Source organism: Centrocercus urophasianus, unplaced genomic scaffold (genome assembly GCF_019232065.1).
Source record: "Centrocercus urophasianus isolate 14NV4802_14NV808 unplaced genomic scaffold, USGS_Curo_1.0 seq_25, whole genome shotgun sequence".
Lineage (NCBI taxonomy): Eukaryota > Metazoa > Chordata > Aves > Galliformes > Phasianidae > Centrocercus > Centrocercus urophasianus.
The window spans coordinates 786339-812369 of NW_024884811.1; the positions used below are offsets into that span (position 1 = coordinate 786339).

The 26031-nt window shown below is 39.1% G+C and overlaps 1 long non-coding RNA gene across 13 annotated transcripts; it reads left to right on the forward strand.

Moving 5' to 3' along the window:
* Positions 1-314: 314 nt before the first annotated feature.
* Positions 315-24761, forward strand: LOC122164020. Of its 13 annotated transcripts, none has more exons than XR_006170101.1 (6): positions 4149-9060; positions 9900-10049; positions 16718-19835; positions 20130-20289; positions 23261-23303; positions 23424-24761. It is a non-coding gene; the product is annotated as an uncharacterized LOC122164020 (long non-coding RNA). The 13 variants fall into 13 exon arrangements; XR_006170103.1 differs by having other exon boundaries at positions 16718-18406; positions 19717-19835; positions 23261-24761; XR_006170100.1 differs by having other exon boundaries at positions 23261-24761.
* The last annotated feature ends 1270 nt before the right edge of the window (positions 24762-26031 follow it).

The following is a 26031-nucleotide window of genomic DNA, read 5'->3' on the forward strand; positions in this document are numbered from 1 at the left end:
GAAGCGCGATGCTGCCCCACGGCCTGCCTGGGCCGGCCCGCCGCCGCGGGGCGGAGCGGGGAGGAGCCGAGCGGAGGGCGGCGGGCGGTGGGCGGTGGCGCGTCCCGCACCTGGCGGTGTGCGCCGCGGGACACCTGCCTGCGGAAAGGGACGCACGCACAAACAAAAAGACTCGCGGAAAGGCGTTAACGAAACTTCGGGGCCGCGGCCGTGGCGCGGCGAGGAGGTGGCCGACAATATTCGGGGCGGCCGCCCCCCGTCCCGCCGCGGCGCCGCGCCCCGCCGGAGCCCCGTGCCAACGGGAGGCCGCGAGGAGCGGCTGCAGATCGGTGACGGCGCAGTGCGGGCGGGTAAATGGCGCCGTTGCGCTGCGCTCGGCACGCCGCCCGCTCCCGGGCCGGAGGGGCTTTATCCGATCCCGGCCGCGTACCCACGGGAGGCGGCGCGTCGCCGGTGCTGTTGGCGGAAGGTACCGCTGTTTATGTAACGGCGCCGCGGGGCCGCGCTCTGAACAGGCCGTCACGGGCTGCTCAGACACGAGCACGCCGGCAGGCAGAGTGCGGCGGTGCGCGCGGTCCTAACCCCGTCACGAGGAAGGAGCCTGCTGCTCTGCAGGTGGTGTGCCTGTCCTGCGGGCCGCACGCTTTGCAAGAGGTCAGTTTAAGGTGAAGGAAAGTCTGCCGCTCCCCTCACTCGCCTGCGTTTAGCGTGATGCTGCGCTGTTGGAGTAAGTGACCGGGTGTAAGGACCCGGAGCACCGGCGGGTGTTGTTCTGCGGCTGCTTTGGACCTTTATTGCTGGTGGAATGTGAGCGGTAACTACTCGGTTATAACTTACCGATGCAGTGCTAAAGACTGTTGTTATGTGTCTTCCGAGGTGTCGCCGCTCGATCCTTAGCTTCGTCTTGATTGTTGCTCGAATTCACTGCCAAAATGCCGTTAGATAACTGTCAGACAATTGGTGGTAACGCCGGGAAGCGCTGAGTGTCCAATAAAACAACTAGGGAAGGTGCTGTTCTCAGTTCATCACTGTTTTTGTGAGCTACATCGAGAAAATGAAAGAAATGGAAACGCTTTCAAATCTGTGTATACAAGTATCCACAATTGCTACTTAAAACTGTGATCCACGAGTGATGTGAGACTTAAGTTTAAACCCGCTTTCTAAGTTGCAATCCGGCATCTTGGAATCATAGCTCGCGTTCTTGGGAATTGATTCTAACACAAATGAAAGGATTCTTCCTCTTTCCTTTCATTTTCATCTTACCATAACTATAAACAGGTATCTGGTGGGCAGATTCTTTGGATATTTGTTTTTATCAATTCCCAGAGTTAATCTGCAGGCCCTGCGCTTTTTCCATGTGTCCAAAATGGAAAGCAAACACCAAGCAATGGAGTGGAAGCTTCTGTGCTATGTAGCACAGTGTGCCAGCTCTTTAACTTGGCAGTATTCAAACGATTACAAACCAGCTCAAGCCAGTTTTTGTGGGGTTGGTTTTTTTTTGTTTTTTTGTTTTTTGTTTTTTTTTGATTGGTTGTTTTTTTGTTCTTGTTTTTTGTTTGTTTGCAAGAAAGGATACAGAAAATAAAGAAGAAATGCAAAATTAAGCTTCGAGATAAGTGTACCTATGTTTAATAAACAATTACCTTTATTTTAGGAGGGCACTGCAGCCAATTTTCTTGCCTCTGTTTGGAACAGCTAAGCTTCAGATGAGTGGGTATATTGTTAATGTCAAACTTTTTCCATTTGCTCTTTGGTAAAGTATGAATTAATTTGATTGGTAACCCGACTGAGAGGTTGGATTTATTTATTTATTTATTTATTTTTGTCAGGATCAAAGAAAGGATATTCAACTAATCTAAAAATACTTAGTGAAATTGATAGGATCAATAACAGTTTTGTGCATGAGACTTGAGTGGGAGAAGCTTCATGAATAGCAAAATGAAAATATTAGTTTCCCACTGATTTATTTGTCTTAGCAAAACTTAAAAATGTGAGGGCAAATGATAGCCATCAGGGAGCTGCAGTTACAGTTGCAGCTTGCCTACGACTACCTCATAAGAAGGCCTTGCTGCAACAATTTGTGTTGATAGTTCTCTGCCAGAAGTTACAGCCATTGCAGCAGAAATGGCAGAAATCAGGGGCTTGTTTGTTTGTTTTAGTGCCTCAGTCCTCAGCAAAGTCCAGCTGCTAAGGTTAGATGGACAGTGAAAATGAGTTAAAGCTATGACATTCCATGGAGGTGGCTACATGCTCAGGTTTCTATGCAATTAACAACAATGGATTATTATTTTTTAAAATATACCCAGGGAAGCCTTAAGTGAGCAAAGTGAAGACTTGCTTTAAGAAAATAGATGTCTGATAGTTTCTGATAATGTTGATTGCTGTTCTGGTAGAGAGTATTTACCTCAAAATGCCTAGAGGAAAGGCCTATTTACATGCTTGAACTTTAATGGAAGTTTTGAAAGGTGAAAATGGGGTAAAGATGAGATATTTCTTGCCATATGGTGAAGTCATTCAGATCATCATCATCTGGGGACCTCAGACTGGCCTCCATGGGTTTTCTGCAATAAGGTGGGAAAGTCTGATGTCACACATCAAGATAGTTCATGTGCCTGGCTTACACAAAAGAGAAGCAGCGAAGCAGCAGCCTTTTATTTTTTTCCTTTTCCTTCCACTCCCTCCCCACCCCCTTTCTCCTTTCTGCTAAGGAGTCAACGCAAACCCTGTGACGATTAAGTAAATTATTGATATAAGAAACCCTGGAAAGTGTCTCTTTTACTTGTACTCTCTGCAGAAGTCTTCTTATGTCTTGTCCATTGTGTGTTGGAGACAGTACTTCTTATTGCTGAAGCACGTGAACCTTAGAAGGAAGGATATTCTACCTACCCATGTATTGATCTGTGGTACATAATATGGATGAGTGTGACAGATTCCATTAAAAATGGCACATCATAGCCTGATATAATTGACAACAAAGCAATTAATTAGATATGACTAGAATTTTTCTTGCTCCTGTGGAAGAGGTAATAGTTATTTAATTTATATTTTCAATTCTAAATTAACTTTCATGAATGTGTTTGGTATGTCTGACCATTTTTCCCTTCGTCTTTCTTTTTTTTTTTTTTTTTTCTCCTGAAGATATAAATTTTCCTCAACTTTCCTCATAGGTTTAGAAGAAAGAGTGTCTTTCAAAGTATCTTCATTTGCTTTAAACTCTCAAGGTGTGTTTATTTGTATGTGATGTCCAGAAGATAATATTCAGCTGAGATCTTCTCAAAGCTAAACAGTGGAGAACAAATAGAGGGGAATAATTATTTAGTTTGTCTAAGGAGTGTTTATGAGTGCATTCCAAAACAATTGGTTTGTCTGTGTGTGAGTAGTACTACATTTGTGTTTGTTTTATGGTCTACCCAATTCCATTGCTTCGTTTTCTTTCTTACTCTATGGAAAAGCAGAGGCAAATGGAGTTGATCCTGTGCATTTCCTTGCTTCTTCTAGAAGTTAGTATTTTGCTTCCTACCCAGGTAGTCCAAGTTTTGTGTTCATGCAAGTGTTTTACTTTGTACTTGATTTTATTGAATTGACAAGCTGGTGCTTGTCTCTGAGTACAAGGTAAAGTGCTTACTGTAGTGTTCCCACTTGTAGAACTGTGCAAATCACAGTGCAGTGGGGGAGCACATAAGGAAAATTAACACAGTAGAATATTTATCATGTAAGCAGCAAAGGCTGTGAATGTACTGTACTGGAAAAAATAAACAATGTGTGATTATGAATATTTGGGTGATTCAATTTAATTAAGGTAAAAAGAAAACGTAGAGGACATTTCATTTATTACAGGTTCTGTTCTACTTCATGGTATGAATATAGGTAAGAAATAAATGAGTTTAGGCAATAGCCTTTTGAAGGGGTGACTTTCACAAAAATTCTGGATAAGACACTGTTACATATATTGATTGCTCCGAAAGTAATGCCACTTATTTATTGCCACGGAAACTAAGACAGATACAAAGAGCACAATAACACCATTTGATAGTGCAAATTCTCAGCTACAAAACACTATTTTTCAACGTAGTTTGCCACCATTAGCTATGTTTTTTCACTAACAATGAAAAAGAGCCTGCATGCTGTGCTTACAAAAATCTGCACCAGGAGAGGAGAGCCACTGTCACTGTTGCCACTGCTACTGAAACACACCACCCACTGCCTCACTGTGCTAACATCCATTTGTTGGTCTCTAGAAACACTCAGCGAGCATCAGTCTTCCAGTAACAAATGTTCACTCAAAACAAAGATGGAGAGGAACTTTACAAAGGCATGTAGTGATAGGACAAGAGATAAAAGCTTTAATCTAAAACAGGGTAGATTTAGATTTGGTGTCAGCAAGAAATTCTTCACAATAAGGGTTCTGAGGTACTGGATCAGATTGACCAGAGAGGCTGTGGACATCCCATCTTTGGAGGCTCAGGCCTACATTGTGTGGGCCTCTGGACAGCCTGATCCTAGTGGGAAGTGTCCCTGCCCATAGCACAAGTTTTGAAACTAGTTCATCTTGAAGGCCCTACAAAAACCATTCTGTGATATCAGATGCATGGAAATGAAGTATGGTTGCTTGGTAATGAGGGTACTTGATTTAATGTGTGGGGCTTGATTTCAGCTAAAATATACTGGCATTGTCAACGTCCAGACTCTCCTAATTTAATGTTCACACTCTGGGTAGGCTGTAAGAATATCTTCACTGAGTTGATGTTAAAGTCAAAATAAGTCATTCACCATGGGACTATATACAGAGCATCCGTAGATGAACACATACGGATATAAAGCTATTAGAGAAGGAAGGCTATGGACATTGAGAAATGTCTGGAGGGCAAGATGAGGAGCAACTGAGGTCTCTGTGTGTTCTCTGCCCCGAGCTGAGCAGGCTGGGGGAAGGCCTCATGGCAGCTGCAGCTCATCATAGGAAATTCAGCTCTGTGTTGACAGTGACAGGACCTGAGGGAATGGCATGGAGCTGTATCAGGGAAGGGTCAGGTTGTGGAATCTCCTTCTCTGGAAATTATTAGAGATCTTTCCTGTGCAACCTTCTCTAGGAAATCTGCTTTATCAGTATTTGGTCTAGGTGATTTCCAGAGATTCCTTCCAATCCCTACATCATTTTGTGATTAGAAAAATGTTATTCACTAAGAAGGTGGTCAAGCGCTGGCGCAGGCTCCCCAGAATAGTGATCACAGACCCAAGTTGCCAGGGCTCAGGAAGTGTTTTGACAATGCCATCAGACACATGGTTTGAATTTTGGGTGATCCTGAGTGGAGGCAGACTCTAGTTGATCCTCGTGAGTCCCTTCTAGCTCACAATATTATATGATTTTATGAAAATTGCTGAATATAGAAAGGGACATCCATCCATAATAATTCATATAAGTGATTAGTAACTCAGTTAAAGCCTTAAATCCATATATTTTCAACAAATCAAAGATATCTCTATAATAAAAAGGTCTGTGTGCTGTTTATAGAGTCTTTAATAAGTTGATCAACTGTATACTTGTTCCTAATCTATCGCAGGTAAATTCTCTTAACTTGTCATGTTTTGTGGGGTTTGTGTTCGTTGCTGCATTTTCTTGCTTTCTTCATGAATTAGAGCCTGTTCACCCTTAGCAATCCTCTTCACTGGCCTGTAAGCTTGCTAGACTCAAACTTGTGGAGCACTATTTTATTGCAAGACATTTTAATCTCCTTGAGTCACTTAGTTGCATAAGTCATTATGATGTGCTTAGAAGCTTCAAGGTAAGGTATTTTTACTGTCCAGTTTGTCTTGTGCAACAAACATTATGTTATACAACTGAGATAGCTAAGGACATTAAGCTATGCAGTTTGTTCTCAAAACAGCTGTAGCCTACATGTTGTCTTCATACTTTGGAAAACACTGCATTTACTAATTCTTGAAATGACATATGAATATTGAAAAGGCTGACCATAGATGGGACTCAGCAGTGAAGACTGTACTTACAGTTTTGCTAGATACCTTCTGTGAGAAACTACTGAGATCTTCTGATTGTACAAATACCACTCTTATGACAGCTGTTGTGTAGCACATCTCAGACCCCAATTCTATTTGATTCACACAGGATGTTTTAGTACTACACTAACTTGTTGGCAATCTTTCTTTCCCACTCCCATCAGCCATATTACTAACCTTTGGTGTGGTGGAGTCAGGAGAAAACAGCATGTTCTTGAGGCTTGTCTACCTCATTCTTAAAGTGTTCATAAGCTACTGGTGGATGTTGGACTCCACTACTCTAGTGGCAATCATTATAGCTAAAGTGCAGATATGGCACTGCTTTTGAGCCAAAGCTGTGAAGTGGTGAATTCTACCACGGAGCTCTGTCAATTTGTAGGGATGTGGAACAGGCTTTTGCATTGGTCTTGCAACGATGTGGAAGAGGAGCTTGTTGTTAGGGCTGGTTAGGCATCTGGCCATATGCTGATGGGCTTAAATAAGTTCCCAGCTGAGGAGGTATAGCATGGAACTGAATGTGTATGTTTTAAAAAATGAGTGAATGTGTGTTTCAATAGCAAATAGTAAAAAGTATTGCTTTAAGAGAACACTAAAGAGTGTTGCCTGAAAAAGAGAAACTGAAAAAAGAAAAAAGATACTGTCACTGCCCATTTCACAAAGTCACCCTGCTCTTTTGTTGAACTGGAAATAAAATCTGATGAAGAAACTGTACATTGTGGTGGCTGGGACACTCCATTGTTGTGGCTGGCAGAAGACGGAACAGCCTGTGTTTGTAATGTCTTTAACTGCTGCAGCAGTGTACTGCAATACCTATGAGTCAGAACCCTAATCTCTTTCCAAGCACTCTTTAACCCCCAGATAGAATGCGGGAGAGTGTTATCACATTCAAAACATGATGAACTTATTGTCCTGTTTCGTTTATAAGAAGACTTCAAGGCTTCTGCTAGTCTGAAAACTCCTATCTCAAAGGAAGCTTTATGCTTTGTTCCTGAAACAGAGTCATCCAAACTATATTTTAATGAGGGAAAAAAAAAATCTTTTTAAGCTTTATTTATTTATTTATGTGTTTGTTCTTTCACGTGTGAATGAAGGAACAGAACTAGATACTCATATTGAGTAGCCTGAAAATAGCTCATTCCTGATAAAGATAATCAGGATTTAAGTTCTGGTGACAATCCAGTTACCTATAGTTTTCAAATACTCTGTTAAAAACTATCAAGAAACAGAAAGGATTTTCTTTCTTTCACTTTCCATACTCTGTATAAAACTGTTGCAGTTACTCAGCTCTTATGAATTTCTGGTAATTCTACCACTTCCTAAAATTACCTAGAGTTTCTCTGTCAAATGGGTTTAATGAGGACTTTTTTGCTCTAAAATATACACAGAATGATCTCTTAAGAGCAATGACATAGATCTGCAAATGGGAGGCCATTCCCAAAATTAGGGAAAGATTCAGTTGTTCTTTGTTATCTGAGACAGTTATTGATGCCATAAAGACTTTCAAAGGACATGAAAACACTTGAAAACTATTACTGCAAGATATTACAAAGAAGGAGGCCACAAAATCTTGACATGCTAATACTTAGGAAAAATTAGTTAAGTATAAAACCTCATGTTTTGGTTGTTCAAGTTACAACGTGAAAGTATCAATGAAAATAGACCATCAAGGAGCAGTGGAGTTGTACTGGAGAAGTGTCTGCCAAACAGAACTAAATCTAGGGGACTTGCTAATTCCAGTTAATATAAAATAGTCATCTGTATTACTTACTGGCCTTTTGTTTTACATCCTATTTAGCAAAATAAATGGATTTTTGTGGGAATATCAGGGATGTGTTCCTGTCCCACAGTATTGCCACCATTTACTCTGATAAACGCTCATGATAACATTAAGGACTGTGGCTGTGCACCTTTTGCCTCTGTTGCCATCAGCCTTTTCACAGGGCTTGACACTGTGAACAAATTATCACACATTATTGCACACAGATGCAACTCATATTTTATGAAAAGTATGGATGCTGTATGCATGCTGAAGTTTCAGTTCATGTATGCTAGCAGTAGTTAACGCTACATGCTGCAATCTGTGGTATGTAGACTGCCATGCAGCACAGGTACATAACTGTACTAAGCTTCATGGTTAACTCAATAAGAAGGATTTAAAAAAAGCACAAAACACCACATTTTGCTTTGAGTTTCTGAAACTCCGTTTAGACTGGATCCTCTATGAACCATTAGCAAGGAAGAAGACAAGTTTATGAGTGGGTAGATAGAAGTGGTCTGAGCAAGAGTGGGCAAATAACTGTCCCCTCTGTAACAAAAAAAGATCACATTTTAAAGACAAGTGGAAACTAGTATTAGCTGTTGTTTAAAAGAGCCCCTGGAACAAGAAAACTAAAGCAGCACCATTTACAAGAAAATATGCTAATACAGCCTACTCTTAAGGGAATAACAAGAAAATAAAGAAGTCTAGTGACAGTGTAATTGAGATGTAGTTACATAAAGCCTGAAACAGACATAAAAGACTGGAAATTTCTAGAAATCTCTTGCAAAGCAATCATTATCCTGCATGACAGTAAACATTTTGTTTGTTCTTAAAAAGATTAATAAACAAAAATCACAGAAGTGGTGCATTATTGTTAATTAATAAATTAGGATTTGTAATCATAACTCCCTCCTTCTGTTTGATTGTTGGTGATAAACGTTCTTGCAAGGGGAAAAAATGGATGTAATCTGTGATTACAGGTATCTCTATCCTCTCCATCTTCTTCCTGCATTCAGCTACACTGCTGTTTCCAGCTACTTTCCTATACAAAGCATGCTGCTTAGAAAGGACTGAGCTTGCTGCCTTTTCTGTTTATGTGGGAGATAGCCAGTAGTAAAAATGGACTCAGTGCCTTGTTGCTAATGCTTGTTTCTGCCACCACCTTACATCCCTCAACTTTTTCCTCAGCTGCCACGGTTATGCAAGTAGAAGATAAAATCAACTGACTGTTCAGGTTGCAGAGGACACTAAGGAAGCTGACTGCTGTCTTCTCAGCACAGGCAAAGCAGGTATTCTGCTGTTCTAGCTGCTGCTTGCTTTTCCTGAGCCAAAAGTGCATCCTTTTTACCTGCAAGACTTCAAACAAGCTGGGTCTTTGACACTTGGAAGGAATTATATTGGGAGCAATTCTAAAAGAAAGAAAATGCACAACCATTGCTGCCTCTGCATCCACTACAGGAAGGACTTTCACAAATAACTCCTGAGAATATAGATGTTGCAGAAATCCTTATGCAGGATAGATCCAAGCCATTAAACCTAAAAGTACTGTTGTATTTGATTCTGAAACCATCCAAAACATAAAATAGAAATTACCCACTTAAAAACAAATTAGATGGTTGGACAAACTTCTAGCTGTTCACGATGCTTGGCAAATTTGGCCTACACAGGAGCCCCATAAACCTGTACATATAGTCAGTTAAAGATTTCTGGATGGAAGAGATTGGACCATGTGAATGAGTAATATCAATAGGATATTAGGAGCACAGCCGTGTTTCAGTTCATGGGCAAAGTTGTTAAAATCTCATGGACTATTGAGGAATAACCCAAATACAGTGGAGAAGTGGGTTGTACAACTGTGAAGTCAGCACCCACAGAGTAGCACTCACAGCGCATGGGACTACATTATCCTGAAAAATCTGGCAGGGCTTCTCTGAGATGCAGCTTCACTATCAGCATTGTTAATGTATTCATACCTATCCTCTTCTCCCTGTCCTGTTACGTACCAAATCTGCAACAATTTGGCTTTTCTGAAGAATTAAGGATCTCAGCAGAGAATGTTGCTACTTCTAAATACCCATTTTCTGTTTTGTTTGTTGTTCTTCTTTGTTTGTTTGTTTTTGTTTTGTAGCTGTTCTCGAATATAAAGATGAACCTGAGACCTGACACTGACTTCTCTGTTCCTAGTTAGTTATGAAAATCTGTCTGGGAGAAGAATGGAGATCTGCATTTTCAAGGGAAGAACAAAGGAGAGTGAAGATTGGAGACAGTACAAGAGCAGGTAAGAATGAGAGACACCATGCCGGAAATGAAAAAACAAGAAACAAAAAACCCAGAGTTAATACTTATCCATGGGAGAAAATTCAGGCCAAGGAATGTGAAATGGGGGCTCCTGGCAGCTAGTGGGAAGTCTAGTTGACTGAATCAGTTCTTTTTCGTCCTCATGGCTACTGCAGCTTTTGCTGATAGCTGTTGTAGTACTTCAAAACTCATTTCTATGCAGTGTTTCATCAGGTAGGTGTTTTTGGTAGATTCCGCATAAGTAACTTCATGTAGAAGCTGTTGTGACTACAGCTGGATAAAGGATGATCTCAGGGATAAAGGAAATTGCAAAGAGATTGTAAACAACTCACCCTCTTAACACACTATCTTGGATTACTTACACTTCTACACTATTTTCTATTACAGTCAAGGCAGTGATAATTAATTTAAGAAACAAGTACTTTACCAGTTCTGTGATACTGGAGAGGTTAAAGCTGAACTGAGGAAAGTCAGCCAAGAGATCTCAAATTTCAGTCATTAAGAAAGTGTCATTTTCCAGGCAGTGTTATTCAATGTGTAGGTGGATTGTTTCTTTTACACTGTGGGATCATTTTACTCAAGAACCTTTCTGACTATTAACAGGCACTGGTGAGTAGAAAATCTGCTGTGAAAAGGACTGATATTTATCATGAGCCTTGCAAGGAACTAGAGCATCACACAGATCAGTCAGGTTCAAGCATACTGGTTTTTATGTCATGCTGTCTGACCAGACTTTGACAGAGACCCTTAGGAAAATAAAGCACTGATTTAAAAAATAAGCAAACAAAAATGACTGTACAAATGGGAGTTGAGGCATCACAGGTAGAACTTTGTCTGTTTCTGAAAGCACACACATTTTATATAGGTCTGTCTTAGGAAATTATTTCCTTTCCAGTTTAGATAACAGCAAATGAATTCCTGCCAAAGAGTACTGGAACTATACTGCACACAACCACCACATTTTTCTTGTTCATTTCTTTTGTGTGTTGTGTTAAAGAAAGCAGCATGGATTGGCTCTGGATGCTAAACTGGGTTTGTAAACTGTGCAGACACTTCTGCTGAGATCCCTAACACTGCCCTTCTTTTCAAGTATGCAGAGCTATGTTGACAAATGATGTTAGAACTTCTGTCTCAGCATGCCACAATTGTGAACCTTTTTTTCACTAGTGTAATTTGGCCAAGCACCCAAATTCTTGCAAGACAGATGATCTCCACTTAGAAAACACAAAGGCCTACAATTACCCTAATGCAGTATGCTCATGGCGTATTTCTCCTATGTGGTCTATCTAGTGGAAGTGTTGAATCTGTTGACATGGTAAATCTCCTTTTCCCTGAACTGCATGAATTAACTGCTGGAAGTTAATTGGAAGTGGTATTTCCAAGGCCTTCTATGACAACGTTTTCAACATGAATGATGACAGGCATGTTTAAAAACTTTTGGTTTTCAATTCAGTTTCCATGTACTAAAAATTTCTTCTGAAAATCAAGCTTTCCCAAAAAATGCAATGAAAATAAGCAGTGACTTATCCTTGTAACAACTTGTTCAGCAACTTCATGTAGGTGGAAATGTTTGCAGGAGATTGTCCTTTGATTTCTAATACAAGTAGACCTTTGTAAATGTGTTCAAATGACATGCATATTGATTTGTTTGTGCCTAGATCTTACTCAGGATTGGATACATATACAAACCTCATGTTACATCTACAGTATTGTACAATGAACAGCTTTAAAGATTTGTTAAGATTTTCCATCCCATGGAAATTCTGCCATCCATTTAATCATAGAACTTTGTAATGCAACTCTTTTTGTCCCACCTTAAAAACACAATATAAATCCACTGCAACATCTGTCTGTGCTAGTTTTGCCTTGCAGGTAGGTTGTTGATTGGGAAGAACTATGACTTTATTTTGTTTCTTAAAAGCCAGGTTTTATTTTTGATTCATGCATTTCACTAGTCATCTTCTTCAAGGTCCACTCTCCACATCTATTTTTTGGCCAAATTTAAGACAGTAAGATGGGACCAAATAGTGGCTGAGTCACTTATGTTGTGTGCCAACAAGTTGCTCATTTGCTGATTGGCCACCTGCCTTCAATCTAGATTATATCATTCCAGGGAGCTGCTCCAGCTGGCCAGAGATTGGGGAATAAGAGCTGTAGTCAAGGATACCTGCAAAGTGCTGGGAGCTGCAGTGAAGAGTCTGTGAAGAGAAGCACAGAAAAAGGCAAATTAGAGGGAAGGCAAGGGAAAAATAGAAGTGATGAGCCAATTTCTGATCTCAGCATCACTGACGTCACCAATCAGAACCTGGTCCACAGAGCGCTAGGGAAAGAAGAGAGAAACGGGTCAGAGGGAAGATATGTGGAGGTGACAGAGGGGAGATAATTAATCATTCCTCAACTGTAATCTTAATGACTACTCTGCTTTAATACTTGTAATGCCTCTTACAAAGACAAGAGAACAAAATAAATAAAATTTTCCAAAGAGTCTGGCGTGTCTCTCGTAGCAGCTCCAGCAGTGATTTTTACTGATGGCAGACTCAACCGCAGATCTATCAGAAAAGCAATGTGCTCAGAGGTAATGTGAAAAAAAATATTTAAATATCTTCATGCTTAGGGTGAAATCATCCAGTAACAGACTGCTGTCTACTGAAGACTTATCTTGTGCCATTTCCTAAGCATTTCTGAGGCTGTTTAAATTGCTTGCATGCTAAAGACAAAACAATGCCAACCGGCTTTTTTTTTTTTTTTTTTTTTTTGTATTTTAACAGGTTCGATTGCAATGTCTTAAAATGTATTTTCTGTATGGAAAAAAAAAAAAAAGAAAAAAAAAAAAAGAAAAAACCCACAAAAAGGCAAAAATGTAGCCTTCCTAAAATATTCTCTTCTGAAAAAGTGTATGTATTGGAATTCGTTCAACAAATCAAAGAAAGCAAATGCTATGTTTTGTGCAAGAATTTCTTAGTTATTTCAATGAAAGTAGCCTTTTCTCTACTAAAATAAGAAACTTCCGAATGTATTTTTCAAGCTAAAAATATCATTTTTTATGAATTGTTCACTTATAATTACTCATTTTCAAAATCTTTCATTTCATAAACATTTGCCCCAGCACCATTTTTTTTGTGGCTGATCTGCAGTGATATGCTCATGACCGACTGGCTTCTTTCCGCATCTGCAGTACTGCGTCCAGGCCTGGGTCCCCCAGCACAAGAAGGACATGGAGCTCTTGGAGCGGGTCCAGAGGAGGGCCACTAAGATGGTCAGAGGGCTGGAGCACCTCTCCTGTGAAGAAAGGTTGGGGGAACTGGGCTTGTTTAGCTTGGAGAAGGCTGCAGAGAGACCTCATTGTGGCCTTCCTCAACTTGAAGGGAGCGTATGAACAGGAGGGGGAACAGCTGTTTGCATGAGGGTGGACAGTGACAGAACAAGGGGGAGTGGTTTTAACTAAGACAGGGGAGACTGAATTTAGATATTAGGAAAAAGAATTTTCACTCAGAGAGTGGTGACGCATTGGAACAGGTTTCCCAGGGAGGCTGTAGATGCTGGTATGATTCAGTATTAAAAATACACATCAGAAGGGAAAACAGTGCTCCCTAGAGAAGACACCATTGTCTGAAGTAGATTCTAAAACAAGGCTTTGGAATTCTTTGTCCACAGTTTGGAGAGCAAGTATCTGGTTTTCAGAAAAGCTGTGTCTGAGAAGTCCCATTGATCTCAGGAAAAGTCAGCACTGTCTCCTTTTCCTTCCATGTGGATCCTTGAGGCCTGGTCTAATAATAAGATTTGCTGTGTTGTTTTTCTCACCATTGCATTAGAATCTGCAGTATAGTTTGTGGGTTTTTTGCCTTAATTCCTTTGAAAAAATGAAATGATACATAGTGAATTTAAAGAATATATACCACAAATTCATCATATACGTTTTTCTATGAGGCTAAGATTTTATTTGACCTATTAGAAAGAATGGTGATTGGTGTCATTCAAATTAGTATATCTTCCAAGAGAGTGATCGGGATGTGTGCAATATTTTTCTTTCATTCACGTGATTGTACAACATTATCTTGTGTTTTCTCTACAAAAAAAAAAGCAAAAAACAAAAAAACAAACAAAAAAAAACCCCTGATACTTCAGGTTATCTTTGTAGTTCATAGACGTGCTTCTGGTCTATCCACAAATCATAACACAGTGAGAGATCTTGACAGGAAAGACACAATCTCTCCAAGTAACACCTTTGTTCTAGTTTAGTAAACACGCTCAGATACTGAATGGAAAAATTCTTGGGAAAATTCCCACTATTTCTTGGCAGAAATATGGGAGAGCCTGTTGTTTCTCATTTTTTTATAGACCAGGTTGGTGTAAAATGTAGTCCCTATACAGCTTAAACCAAAGCACAATCTTCTTGTAAGGTACAGATGCTACATAATCTTAGGAACTGAGCTTACGTAGTGATGTTGGAGCTGATGCCAATCTTGATGTTTCACTTTACAAACACTGTACAATAATCAGTTCTATAAGTAATTTGATCTTTATTCCATAATAAAATTATTTGATCAATTATTTCTGGCGTCTTTATTCCGGATATTCAGCTATTCTTGTAATTTCCCATAATTCAAACATTCACAGGTAATATGATGCAAGTAGTGAAAATAGTTGGAGTTTAAAGGAAATACTGAATCCTGTCTGTTTTAATCTTCACTTTGATTTGAAATCAAAAAAACAGGGTAGGTATGCTTGAAATGCAAGCTGGCTACAAAAAGTCAAAAATGATTCAGATATATAGCAGTGCTCACATAACTTTTTGAACCCTCCAGGATTTATTTATTAAATCAACTAGATTTATGTATTAAATATTCATAGCTAAGCTATGAGAAATTGTAAATTTCTGAGTTCTTCACCTTATAAGTTAGATTACAGGCGAAAGTTATCCCTTCAGACTGCTTTAGAGTTTTTGTTGTCCATTATACTTTGGGTGTCCTTAAGGAGGTGTCAAGTCATAAATCAATAAAATAAGGGCATTGCTGTTCTGTCACAATGACTTGCAAATAATTGTTAATTTAAATGAATGTAAGTGGTTTGACCATAAGAGGTTCACATTTTGTGCAGAAATTGTGATTCCATTTTCTTCAAAAGTTGTAAATATATATACATATATATATGTTTTACTGTGAGCTGCACAAAGCTTGAAGATCTGTCCAGAGAGAAAAAAGATTTTTCAACTTCCATTATATACATCTCCAAATGCAACACATGTAACAGAATTTAATACATATCTATCCTGTTTTTCCCTGACCATGGTTATTCCTTTTTCTCCCTGAACACATTCCTAACCACTGTAGATGAAAGAAAGAACTGAATGTACCTAAAACAATAATTTTTGTGCCACTATGCCATTTAGCTCCTTCTGATACACCTGCTATTGCACAGGTAGAGGAAGTATTTATAGCTGTGTACTTTTTTTTATGTAATTATTTTTTAACTGTATGATGGGAAATATCATGTGATATAACTGCATCAGAGGACACTGATTTACAAGAAATATCATGTATTAGTGGCATTAAGTACCAAGTACAAATGCTCAACAGAAATCTCTGAAATAAAGAAGACAACAAAGGCATTTTATGTTACTGAGACTTACTACTCCCATTAACACCAAAAGTAATCCTCTATGAGTTAGCACCTTTTCTGACAGATTTATGGCCTTGCAAGTTTGGCAAGCAAGAAATAGCTGGCGATCACAGATATTAAAATGTGTATGAAAGAGAATCCAAAAGACCTAGCAGTTCTTACCTTTGACAGGATATATTTGAAAATGAGCACTTTTGGCATCCGAAATACTACAGTTGGTGAATGATGTGCTACTGAGCCCAGATCAGTGTTATTTTTAATTAAATAACAGCAGGATACATACTGAAGCAGGAATCAGTTTTTCATTTTGTTCTTCTTGAAACCTCCAGACACTGCATCCTTTATGGGTATGACTTTTTTCCATACATACGTTGACACCTGTATTTCTTTGGTCATTACATATTGCTTTAAGAATATCTACTAAGCTGTGTGCTACAGGAAATAAAGAGGTCCTTCTGCCATCATTTTTCATTCTCCTTAGAAAAAAAAAATCATACAACAGAGATTTAGTTTTAGATTTCAGGCTCACAATACCACAACGATGCTGATAGTAAGTGTCTGAGTGCAGCAGTGTCAACAGTTGCTTAAGTACAGCACTGAGATAGTAGTAGTATTTATAAATCACATTCCCAATATGGCTGAACTGTGTATGTCAAGTCATTAAAAGCATCTGTAACTTAAAGAGAAATCACTGTAATAACTGTACTGAGAATCTAGTAGAGTCTACTCTCTCTTGTGAGAAAGTATTTAAAAGAATGACCATGTGTCCAACAATACAGAAAACCTGGATAAGTAAGGAAAGGCAGGTTCTTAACATTGATATCCAAGGTCAACATTTTTAAAAGTGTGGACTATTACTCATGGAAATGCACAGTTTAATCTTAAAATCTTTCTCCCAAGCAATTTTGTTGGCTATATTAGCAGTGCTCATCAGAGTAAACGGACTTGGATCAAGCTTCTCTGATACTGTCTTTGTGCACATAAGTTGTATAAACACTGACTGACTAACTCTGGATTTTGCTTTAACAGTTGTTGTGGATGGCCTTGGATTTCAGTCATACTGGTCCCTGATTCCAAAAGAGAGAAGAGTGGAAGAAGGGGAGTTCCATTTCCTAAAACTGAGAAGCATCTGCTGGAGTTATTAAGAGTTTTTTGACCAAGTTCAACAGCAAGTCACCTTATGGCTGATGGATTCTTCCCTAAGCAATTCAAAACAATACAGTTAGAACAAATTTCTCCTTTCTAAAGAAGCAATATTACGAGGCAAAAGCTATTTTTATAAGTGGGATAACTTTGCCACCGCTCCCCAGTGGTAATAACTGTTAAGCTAGTTTTAGCTGCCTGGCTAACCAAGGCTTTTATAGCCCCACTTACATTATTTAAAATACTTTCACAAGTGATCCATTCATAGATAGAGAAATCTTTCAAATGACTCATTTCACCTGAAAAACACAAAGGCTTAGAAACACAATTTCTTAAGAAGCTTCAAAGCTGACCAAACTGAGATGTCCCCATTTTCAGTGATTGTTTAAGGTTTTCCTCCTGCAGAGCGATTTAAATCGAGGTAGCAAACTGTATAGATGAAAACAAGCAGACTTTCATCTTATTTCCAATGTTTATGACAGACTGGGCGGCGCTTGGAGGAAGATGCATGTAAAAACAGACCGTAGGGTAAAATACTGGCAAGTCTTCAAGTGCCATAAATTGGGCATGCGTCATGCTGAAGGGCCTCCTTAGCAGAGAAAAACAATCCTTGTAGATGCTTATCTCAGAGATGTTGCATGAAACGGCTAAGGATTTTGAGAGAAGTGATTCAGGTGATGGACTTGTTACGCTTTCTCTACAGATTGGCCTGTACCATTGAAAATTAAAGAAAATGTGATGACATCTTTTTCAATAGGGAAAATATGCTCTTTGGATTGGGTTAATTAAATCACATTAGTTAAATTTAGCTGAGACTCAGCCATTTCTTCTGTCTAGAAGCTCTTCATCACTCCTGGGGCAAATTTCCAAAGCCCTCAGATTCACAAGATGTTGTTCTTGCAATGTTGAGAAGTGAACGTTTACTTAATGTACTGCTCAATTCTTTTTACTCTGTGAACTTTCCTGCTAAAAAATACAGCCAATTTACAACGTCTCTGATTTTGATGAATTTTAACTCTGTATACTATACCTTTTCTATATGCTGAAGAAATATATTGTTCACTTTTTCAAATGTTCAGCCACAACATAATTTTGTACTGTGGTGAAGTTTTGCTCAGATTCAGATAATTATGATGTTAACTAGTTTTTTCTCCTTTCCCTTCAATTTCTGTAAAAAAAAACTTGATGTTGCCCTTGTTTTGCATGTTGACAGTAAGATCAGAATAGCTATCTCTTCACAAGGAAGCATTTAGGCACTAAGAAATTAATTGTAATCATGTAATCCACAAGAATTGTAGAACTGAGGTTGATGGGCTCTTCTGACAGGGTCAGCTACATCAGGTTGCTCAGGGCTGAGTCTGACTAGGTTTGAATGTTTCTGAGGATGGAGGCAACACACCACCTCTGAGCAACCTGTTGCAGTGTTTGAACAGCCTCTGAATAGAAAAGAAAAAAAAGAAAAGAATCACATGGTTAACTTAAATGGCTTGTGTTTCAGCATATGCTCACTGCCTCTACCACCTTCACTGGATATTATTAAGAGTCTGACTCCATCTTCTTTATTCTCTCCTATAGGTGATGTATGCACTTTTATAATATCACCTTGGGCCATCTCTTTTCCATGCTAGACAGGCCAGCTTTTCTTCTATGTGAGATCTCCAGTACCTTCCCTGTCTTTGTGTCTTGTGCTGAACTTGCTCCAGGATACTGAGGTCTCTGATAAAATAAGGCTACTGTTGTTTCCCAGAGTGAATGGAGATAGCTCTTCAATATGAAAAACTATGATGCTTCCCAACTGGCTTAAGACTGTCAGTATTCTGGGCATCTTAGACCCAGCCTCAGTATCCAGACGTGCCTCACCGGTGATAAGCAAAGAGGAAGTATTTTGCTCCTTGGCCTGTTGGCAATGCTCTTCCTGATGCACTGCCAATGTGCCTGCAACCCAGGATATTGCCTGACTTGTCCTACTTTGCCTCAAGGACATGTATCTTGGTATCTGTTCATACCCAGCTGCAGCTGTTGGCAGGTCTGAGCACACTGCTGCTCTGGTCCTGAGCCCACTCATAGGTTCTTTGATAAGTGATGTTATGCCTACAACTCTGGATGGATATAATGCTGTGGCTGTGCTTCTGCTTCTGAAAGCACAATGCTGCTACTGAATTATCCCAGAAGAGATTGGCTGTCAATATTTTCATTCTTAAGTATGGCCGGTGGACAATCTTTTTTGTTTTTCTTTTTACTATTTGCAACAGCACTTGCCCAGCAAAGAAGAAACTGGGCTTCTTGTTTTTTTGGCAGTTCCAGAAAGCTCAAAATCACAGCTTCCAGAAAAAAACAATTTCGAATTAACTTCTTTTATTTCCAGGCCAGTGCATGCATGCTGTAGAACAGGCCTGGCATGGTAGTACTTTTAATAGCTCAGCTAAGCTGGATGCTGTTTGCAGGCCTGCAGCAACAAGCTGCCTTTCCAGTGGTGTTCAGATACATTGGCAACTGCCACTTTATAAGCAGACAGAGAATCACCCAAGCCCTTGAGCCCTCCAGTTGCCCAGAGTTACTGATGCTTTGCAGGTTCTAATAAAGACGAAGGGTTACACTAAGCCTGGTGTGGCCAACCACAAATCTAGTGACTTCAAAAGGTTTCTTCCCATTGTCACCTCCACTGAATTTATTTTAGTCTCAGTGAAATAATTCTTATTGAGTACAAATTGCTTAGAGAGAAGCTAGTGGGCAGAACTTAACTGGACAAGTTAAACCTGTCAAATCTATGATAAGTGAACTAAAGGCAATCTATCTAATTTACTTTTTTTTATTAAGATTGTGGAAGTTGGAATAGCTGCACACAGTAAAATCTTTTTATTTATTTATCTTTTTTTATTCATTAGAAACTGCAGATCCTGTTCAGGAAAGTATGATGAGGACATATTAGAAAAATGAATTTCAAGCAACTTACCTGTATTTATTGCAAAAGCAATTTGTCTTACTACACGGAGAGAGAAAAGAGGTATTTATCTTTATTTTGAAAATGGAACTGATGGTAATAGCAAAAAAGCATGGGAATGTCAAAGGGCACACCTAAAGGACTCGTACATTTGCCAGATAAACCAGAATTAGAATGTTAGTTGGCAGCTACTGATTAGAAGCGTTTGTATGGGTTCTAGCTAGAATGGAGTTAATCTTCATACCATCTGTTGTAGTGTTGTGGTTCAAATTTGTGACCAAAACAATGGTGATAACAAACCAATATTTTAGCTTTGCTTTTTTTGTATTTATGACAGCCTTCTTTGTATTTACACAGTATAAAAGCCCTGTCTGTTTCTCACTTTACTCTCACGAGACTGTGGATGCATTTAACCAGAGAGGGGATACAACCAGAGAGATGACTCAGACTAACCAAAGAGCTATTCTGTATGATGGAGCATCATGCTCAGCAATAAAATGGAGGGAACAGAGCTTAGGTAAGTTCCCATCATTTCCTCGGGAATTGGTAGGACATTGGTCTACCCATGGGAGGTGACAAGCAATTGCCTCTGCATGATTGCTTTTGCTTTCTTTCTTCTATTACTTCTTCATTTATTAGATATCATCTCAACTCATGAGATTTTGCACTTCTAGTCTTCCTTTTCTTCTTTCCTGTCCTGCTAGGGGTTGGAGAGAAGTTCGAGTCTGTGTTGCTTAGTTGCCAATGGGGGTTAACCCACAGCATCTTTAAAGCATTACATGAACATAGTTCACGTAAGTATACATTATCAGGGGAGCACTTATGGTGCGTATTTAAAACCTATGAAATAATAGAACTGAAATATGTTCTGTGTGCTTTTTGTGCTGTCAAGTCTGTACAAGCAAGGAATGTGGAACAGGCATAGAGATTACCCCCAGTCTGGAGATCACTATGAAAGGAGGCAACACCACTGAACCCCTTGTCTTTCTTACCTTGTCTTCCTTGTCCATTCAGTAGTTGCTGTTGTGGGCTGACAAGACACCTTTAAACCGCTCATAGCGCTTTGCTTGCTCATTTCATATCCCCTACATGCTTTCCCACCTTAAAAAAAAATAATTACATCCCGTGTGTGATTTTAATGTCTCATGGAAGGGCTGCTTTTCTTTTTAAGAGAAAGTTAATAACTATAATAGTCATCATTGCTATTATCAGATACTCAAAATAGTCGGCTTTGTTTAGCTAGGGAAAAATCATTTTTGGAGGGAACTGCTATGCTCACAAAAAAATTTAAGTAAATGTTATGTATGTGAGGTTGACACCCCAAGGATCCAATCCTTCAGTAAGAAGCTGCAGTGACATGCATTCCTTAAAGTGAGTGTACTCTGCACAATCTGACTGCTGGGCAAAGCCTCATCCTTGTTCAGGATTAAATATGGGAAGCACAGATACTGAGGACAGCAGTCCATACAGAGTCTGATTGGATGAAGTGAATTTTCTTCCAGATGGTGCTGTGGTTTGGATATGTAACTTAAATAATGCTGATAACACACTAGGCTGCTGCTGAGCAGTGGTTGCACACAATGTTGGGGCTTTCTCTCATTCCAGCTCTACCTCACTTGTTGGTGCACAAGAAGGCATGCTTCCTTACCTGGAAGATTCATTGCCTTTTGTGCCTTTCTGCATCCATTGAGTTTGCTGAGGAACTTGTTTTCAGTCTTTTCTAGGTCATAAAAAATGGAGATGCTAACAGAATTTTCAACTTTAGTCTCATTTTATAGACTCATAGAATCACAGAATATCCGAATTGGAAGGGACTCACAAGCATCACTGAGTCCAACCTCTGGCTCCACACTGCACCACCAAAAATCCAAACCCTATGTCAAAGAGTGTTGTACAGACTTCTTTAACTCCATCAGCTTGGTGCCATGGCCGCTGCTCTGGGGAGCCTGTATCACTGCCCCATTTCACGCTTGAATAGATTTCTCTGTTTCAAAAGTCTGCGAGTCTATACAAGCACATCTTAGTGATCATTTTTTCTGCCTCCCATTCTCCTTAGATGAGACATATTTTATCAGTCAGTCTTGATAAAAGGGCTTGAGTTATAAATCAGTGCTGATATAAAAACTCAGAAGAACAGCTTCAAATCTCTGTTTAAAGAAAATCTTTTTTTTTTTTTTCCAAATGAAGACATACATACTTACAGAAGTGAAGGATCTGGCACCCTAAAAATATATAAGCATGCATTTAACAGTAAGCATGTTCTTAAATCTACCAGCACTCTGAAAATTAAAACATGCTAATTTGATTTGAGGTTGCTGTCTCTAACAGCTGTGAGGAAAGCTGATGATGCAATCAAAATTGAGAAGGCTATGGCTTTAAGGATGTCATGTTAAAAATAGCATCTTGCTCCTGCTGTGATTACAGATGCCATGATAGAAGATCACTTGTCTTTCAGGAGGCTGATTGACTGATTCATTGATTTTTGTTAAGCATCAGACATGAAATAGTTATGGAGAATCACCATACAAATGGGCAGAGTTAACCTATTGACAGGCTTGATGATGATGTAAGGAAGTTCACTGGAGGAATTTGAATCACGAGGATGGGGAGTTGATTTCTGTCAGACTCCTTCAGGGCTTCCAAGCAATGTTATCTACTTCTGAACATTGCACCACTTGAAGAAAATGCTTCCTCCTGCTTGAGAGATTAGAATTACTGGAAGAACAAGATGAAATACACCTGTTGTCATCATTGCTTGAGGTGTAACTGAAGAAGAAATGGCTTGAGGCACTGAAGCTGGCCCTGGAAAGGGTGTATCATCATCTGCTTTGAGTTAAGACAAATCCATGCTATGAATTAATCATAGATTTCATTGTACTTTTTGCCCAGACATGTTCAATAATTGAGTTTTACTTACAAGTTACTTCTGAGGATATAACTTAGACTAATCTCTGCAGTACTTGACAAAAAAGAGTGAGCTTGCATAATGCTCTAAGCCTGAGTGAGCTGTTTCCTTTACATGACTTGGAAAGACTGAACATGTTCATACTGCAGACCAGCGCACGTAAGGCTGCACAAAACTTCCATCTTTCAGGCAACACTGTAGACTGTCTTGGAGTCACAGGCTGGTGACCAGCAGTGCTCCTGGGAAGAGAGTAGATGCCGGGGATACAGCCTGCCCACATTTGCTGTCCAGCCTTGTGCTTCTTTTTCCAGGATAGGCAGAGCATTGGGACAGTCTCATGGCGTACCCTCCCCCACCGTCTCTGTCTGCACAATGTACTCCCATGCCCTGGATCTGGACATTACCTGGCTGTTGCCTTGTGATTTTTAATTTAATCACTGCTTCTTCCTCCTTAGTCATCATAGCATCATGCAGTGTAAAATATCAAGACAGAATTTGAAGACACAAATAACAAGACACTTTTTTTTTTTTCCTGGTAACAATATTCATCTTTTCTGATGATCTCATTTCTGTTATTACACAGGGTGACTTGTCATTACTTTCTACCTCCTGCATTTCAAAATGTGGTACGTAGGATCAGATGTGGCTCTGACAGTGTGACAAGTGCCTTTGCCACTATTACTTCAGTGTTTTCACCCCCCACAAGGTGACATATTCTGATATATGAACTCTGCAATGAATGCTAGATTTTCCTATCAGCACACGTTTGAGAGTGTTTTGTACTGCTGCTTGGAGTATTACAACATTTCATGCAGAAAGTAAGTTTATCATATCCACAATGATAAAGGAAAGCATAAATGCATGCTGAATATTATTATTAATAGTTACAGTAGTACATAATGCATTGTTTGTTATTTGGTTGGTTATTCCCAAAATAAGGACTACAGTAGAGACAACAAATTAAAGTTCAAACTGTGTGAAGATAGCAGTCTAAGGACACTGCCACTACCAATAAAGAACTAATTAAACACAAATATTTGTGATAAACAGGGGATGAATATTTTTTTTACCCCTCATGCATTTTATTCTATTTCCATTCCAGCTTCATTTTTTTACCACCTGGATTAGTTCTGGCATCATTGTATCACATTTTTTCTATGTCATTGTGTCAATTCATTGATATGATCTGATTTGATCTACCCTACATAAGGAACTATCTTGGCTATCACAGTAAACGGGCTCTGCAGAATCACTCAAAATGCTTTGTCATTGGCTCTGTCTGCCTCTTGGAGCACAACCTGGCAGAACAATCTTCTGTGTGCTCTATTTGTTCCCATCATTCTCTCCTCCATCAACAGTTGCTACAGAACTATGAGAACAATTTTTGTTTGTTTGTTTAAATCAGTACTGGAAGACTGACATGGGGAAGAGTTTCCATGCACAGAACACCAAAGCAATGGCTCTGGCAAAGCACACTCATACACTTCTTGTCAGCTGCTTTGAAAGTCTGCATGTGTGCTGGAAATGAGCAAGAAACGCTTCCGCCTTCTCAGATAAATCATAATAACTATGTAGTAGCTTCTTTTATGGTAGCTGAGTTACTACTTTTAAGTACATTTTGTCTTAATGTAGTACTGAAAGCAGTATTGGAAGCTCTAAGAGCTACTGAAATTGATCTGAGTTATTTTCTTCAGCCTAAGAAGAACTCACAGCTGGAAATTAAAAGCTGTGAAAAAGTGACACTGTTTCATCACTGAAATGCATAGATATAATTGCAATTATATTTGCGGGCTAAACCAAAAGTTTTGATTGTATTGATTGAATGCTGTGGTACAAGTGGAGCAGGCCAAACTAGAAGCTGGCTGTAACTTCCCATTAAAGAGAGACAAAGAATATCTGTCCATTAACTGACCCAAGTTTCATTATAAAAGGAAACAAACACTTGGGTGATAACTACTGCATCTTTTTACAAGACAAGCTGACTCATATGAATTACTCATGTGTGGTTCAGCTGAAATTAATTATGCAATGTGATTTTCATTGCTAAGATCTTCTATGAAGCCTTAAAATAAAAATATATATGAAAAGAGTGTATAGTATAAGTATAGTATATATACATATATATAATGATAAGTATAATGATTTCACTAGGTGTGGGAATCAATACAATTAGCAATATTCATTGCAGTGCTCATTGCAGTTGCTCACTGCTTGTTGCAAAACTTACTACTGGGACAAAGGAATATAAGCTTATATTTGAAGATGGAAACTAAAATAACCAATTCAAATGCAGTCTAAACCATAAAAATGGACTTTGAGGTCTGAGCCAGACTACTTTTTAAGGACAAAGTATTCCATGTGAACAGTATGTCCATAAATAAACCAAAAATATTTGGGATATTCAGAGTACACAGGAAAATAAAATGTGAAATGATTACTACACATGCTCCTAGATTCTGTGGACTTCCAATGCTACAATATGATTTACATGTTTTTCATGCGGAAGTATGGAATCTGATGGAAAATAATAAAGACAGTATTAGAGTGCACAGTTCCTTCTGTGTCAGAGAGGAAGAAGTATTAATCAGAACTACACAATAACTTCAAACAGCTGAGAATATCCATAAATATTGTTGAGAAGCAGAGCTTTCTGTGAAACACCAGCTGGAATGACAAAATGGAGGAACATTACCAGACGGGTAATGACCATTGCTGCTCAACATGCTTTGTACAGCAATGATAATTCTAAATGCCCTCATCTACGTCATCTACCTGTGCAAAACTGTCAAGAGTAAGAAACATTGCAGCTAAATGGAAGCCAGATGGCAATAGAGTTTGACATAAGAGTTTGTATTCCTTTCGTTGTTGGAAATAACATGCATATTCAAGGTATAAAATAAGGACTTATTTCATAAAGGACACTTTAGCAACAAAAGCATTGGTGATTGATGGGAAGACTTATGGATGAAGTCACTCAGACCACTTTGCCTAAATGTTAAAGATGAGAATGTTTTGGAATTGTGCAAAGTGGTATATCCCTGGGAGCCCACACAGGAAGGAATGTAGCAGAGGGAATAACCTGCAGCCCAAGATGTATTTCATTCTGAATTCGAAAGAAAAAGACATGAAAATTTCTATAAAGGAAAGTATGAAAAGATCACATTCCTGATTTTTCTTAGATATTGCTATTTCATTTCCTTCAGGACTGATTTATTCATGGCTTCAGCCAAATGTTTTCAAGGCCCTGACACTATATTGTTCTCCATGGACAGGCATCTACTCTATGGACAGACATCTAAAACAAACTACTCCTCCTTTGGTTCTCCAGAGCTATAGCTTACTTTCAAACAAGGA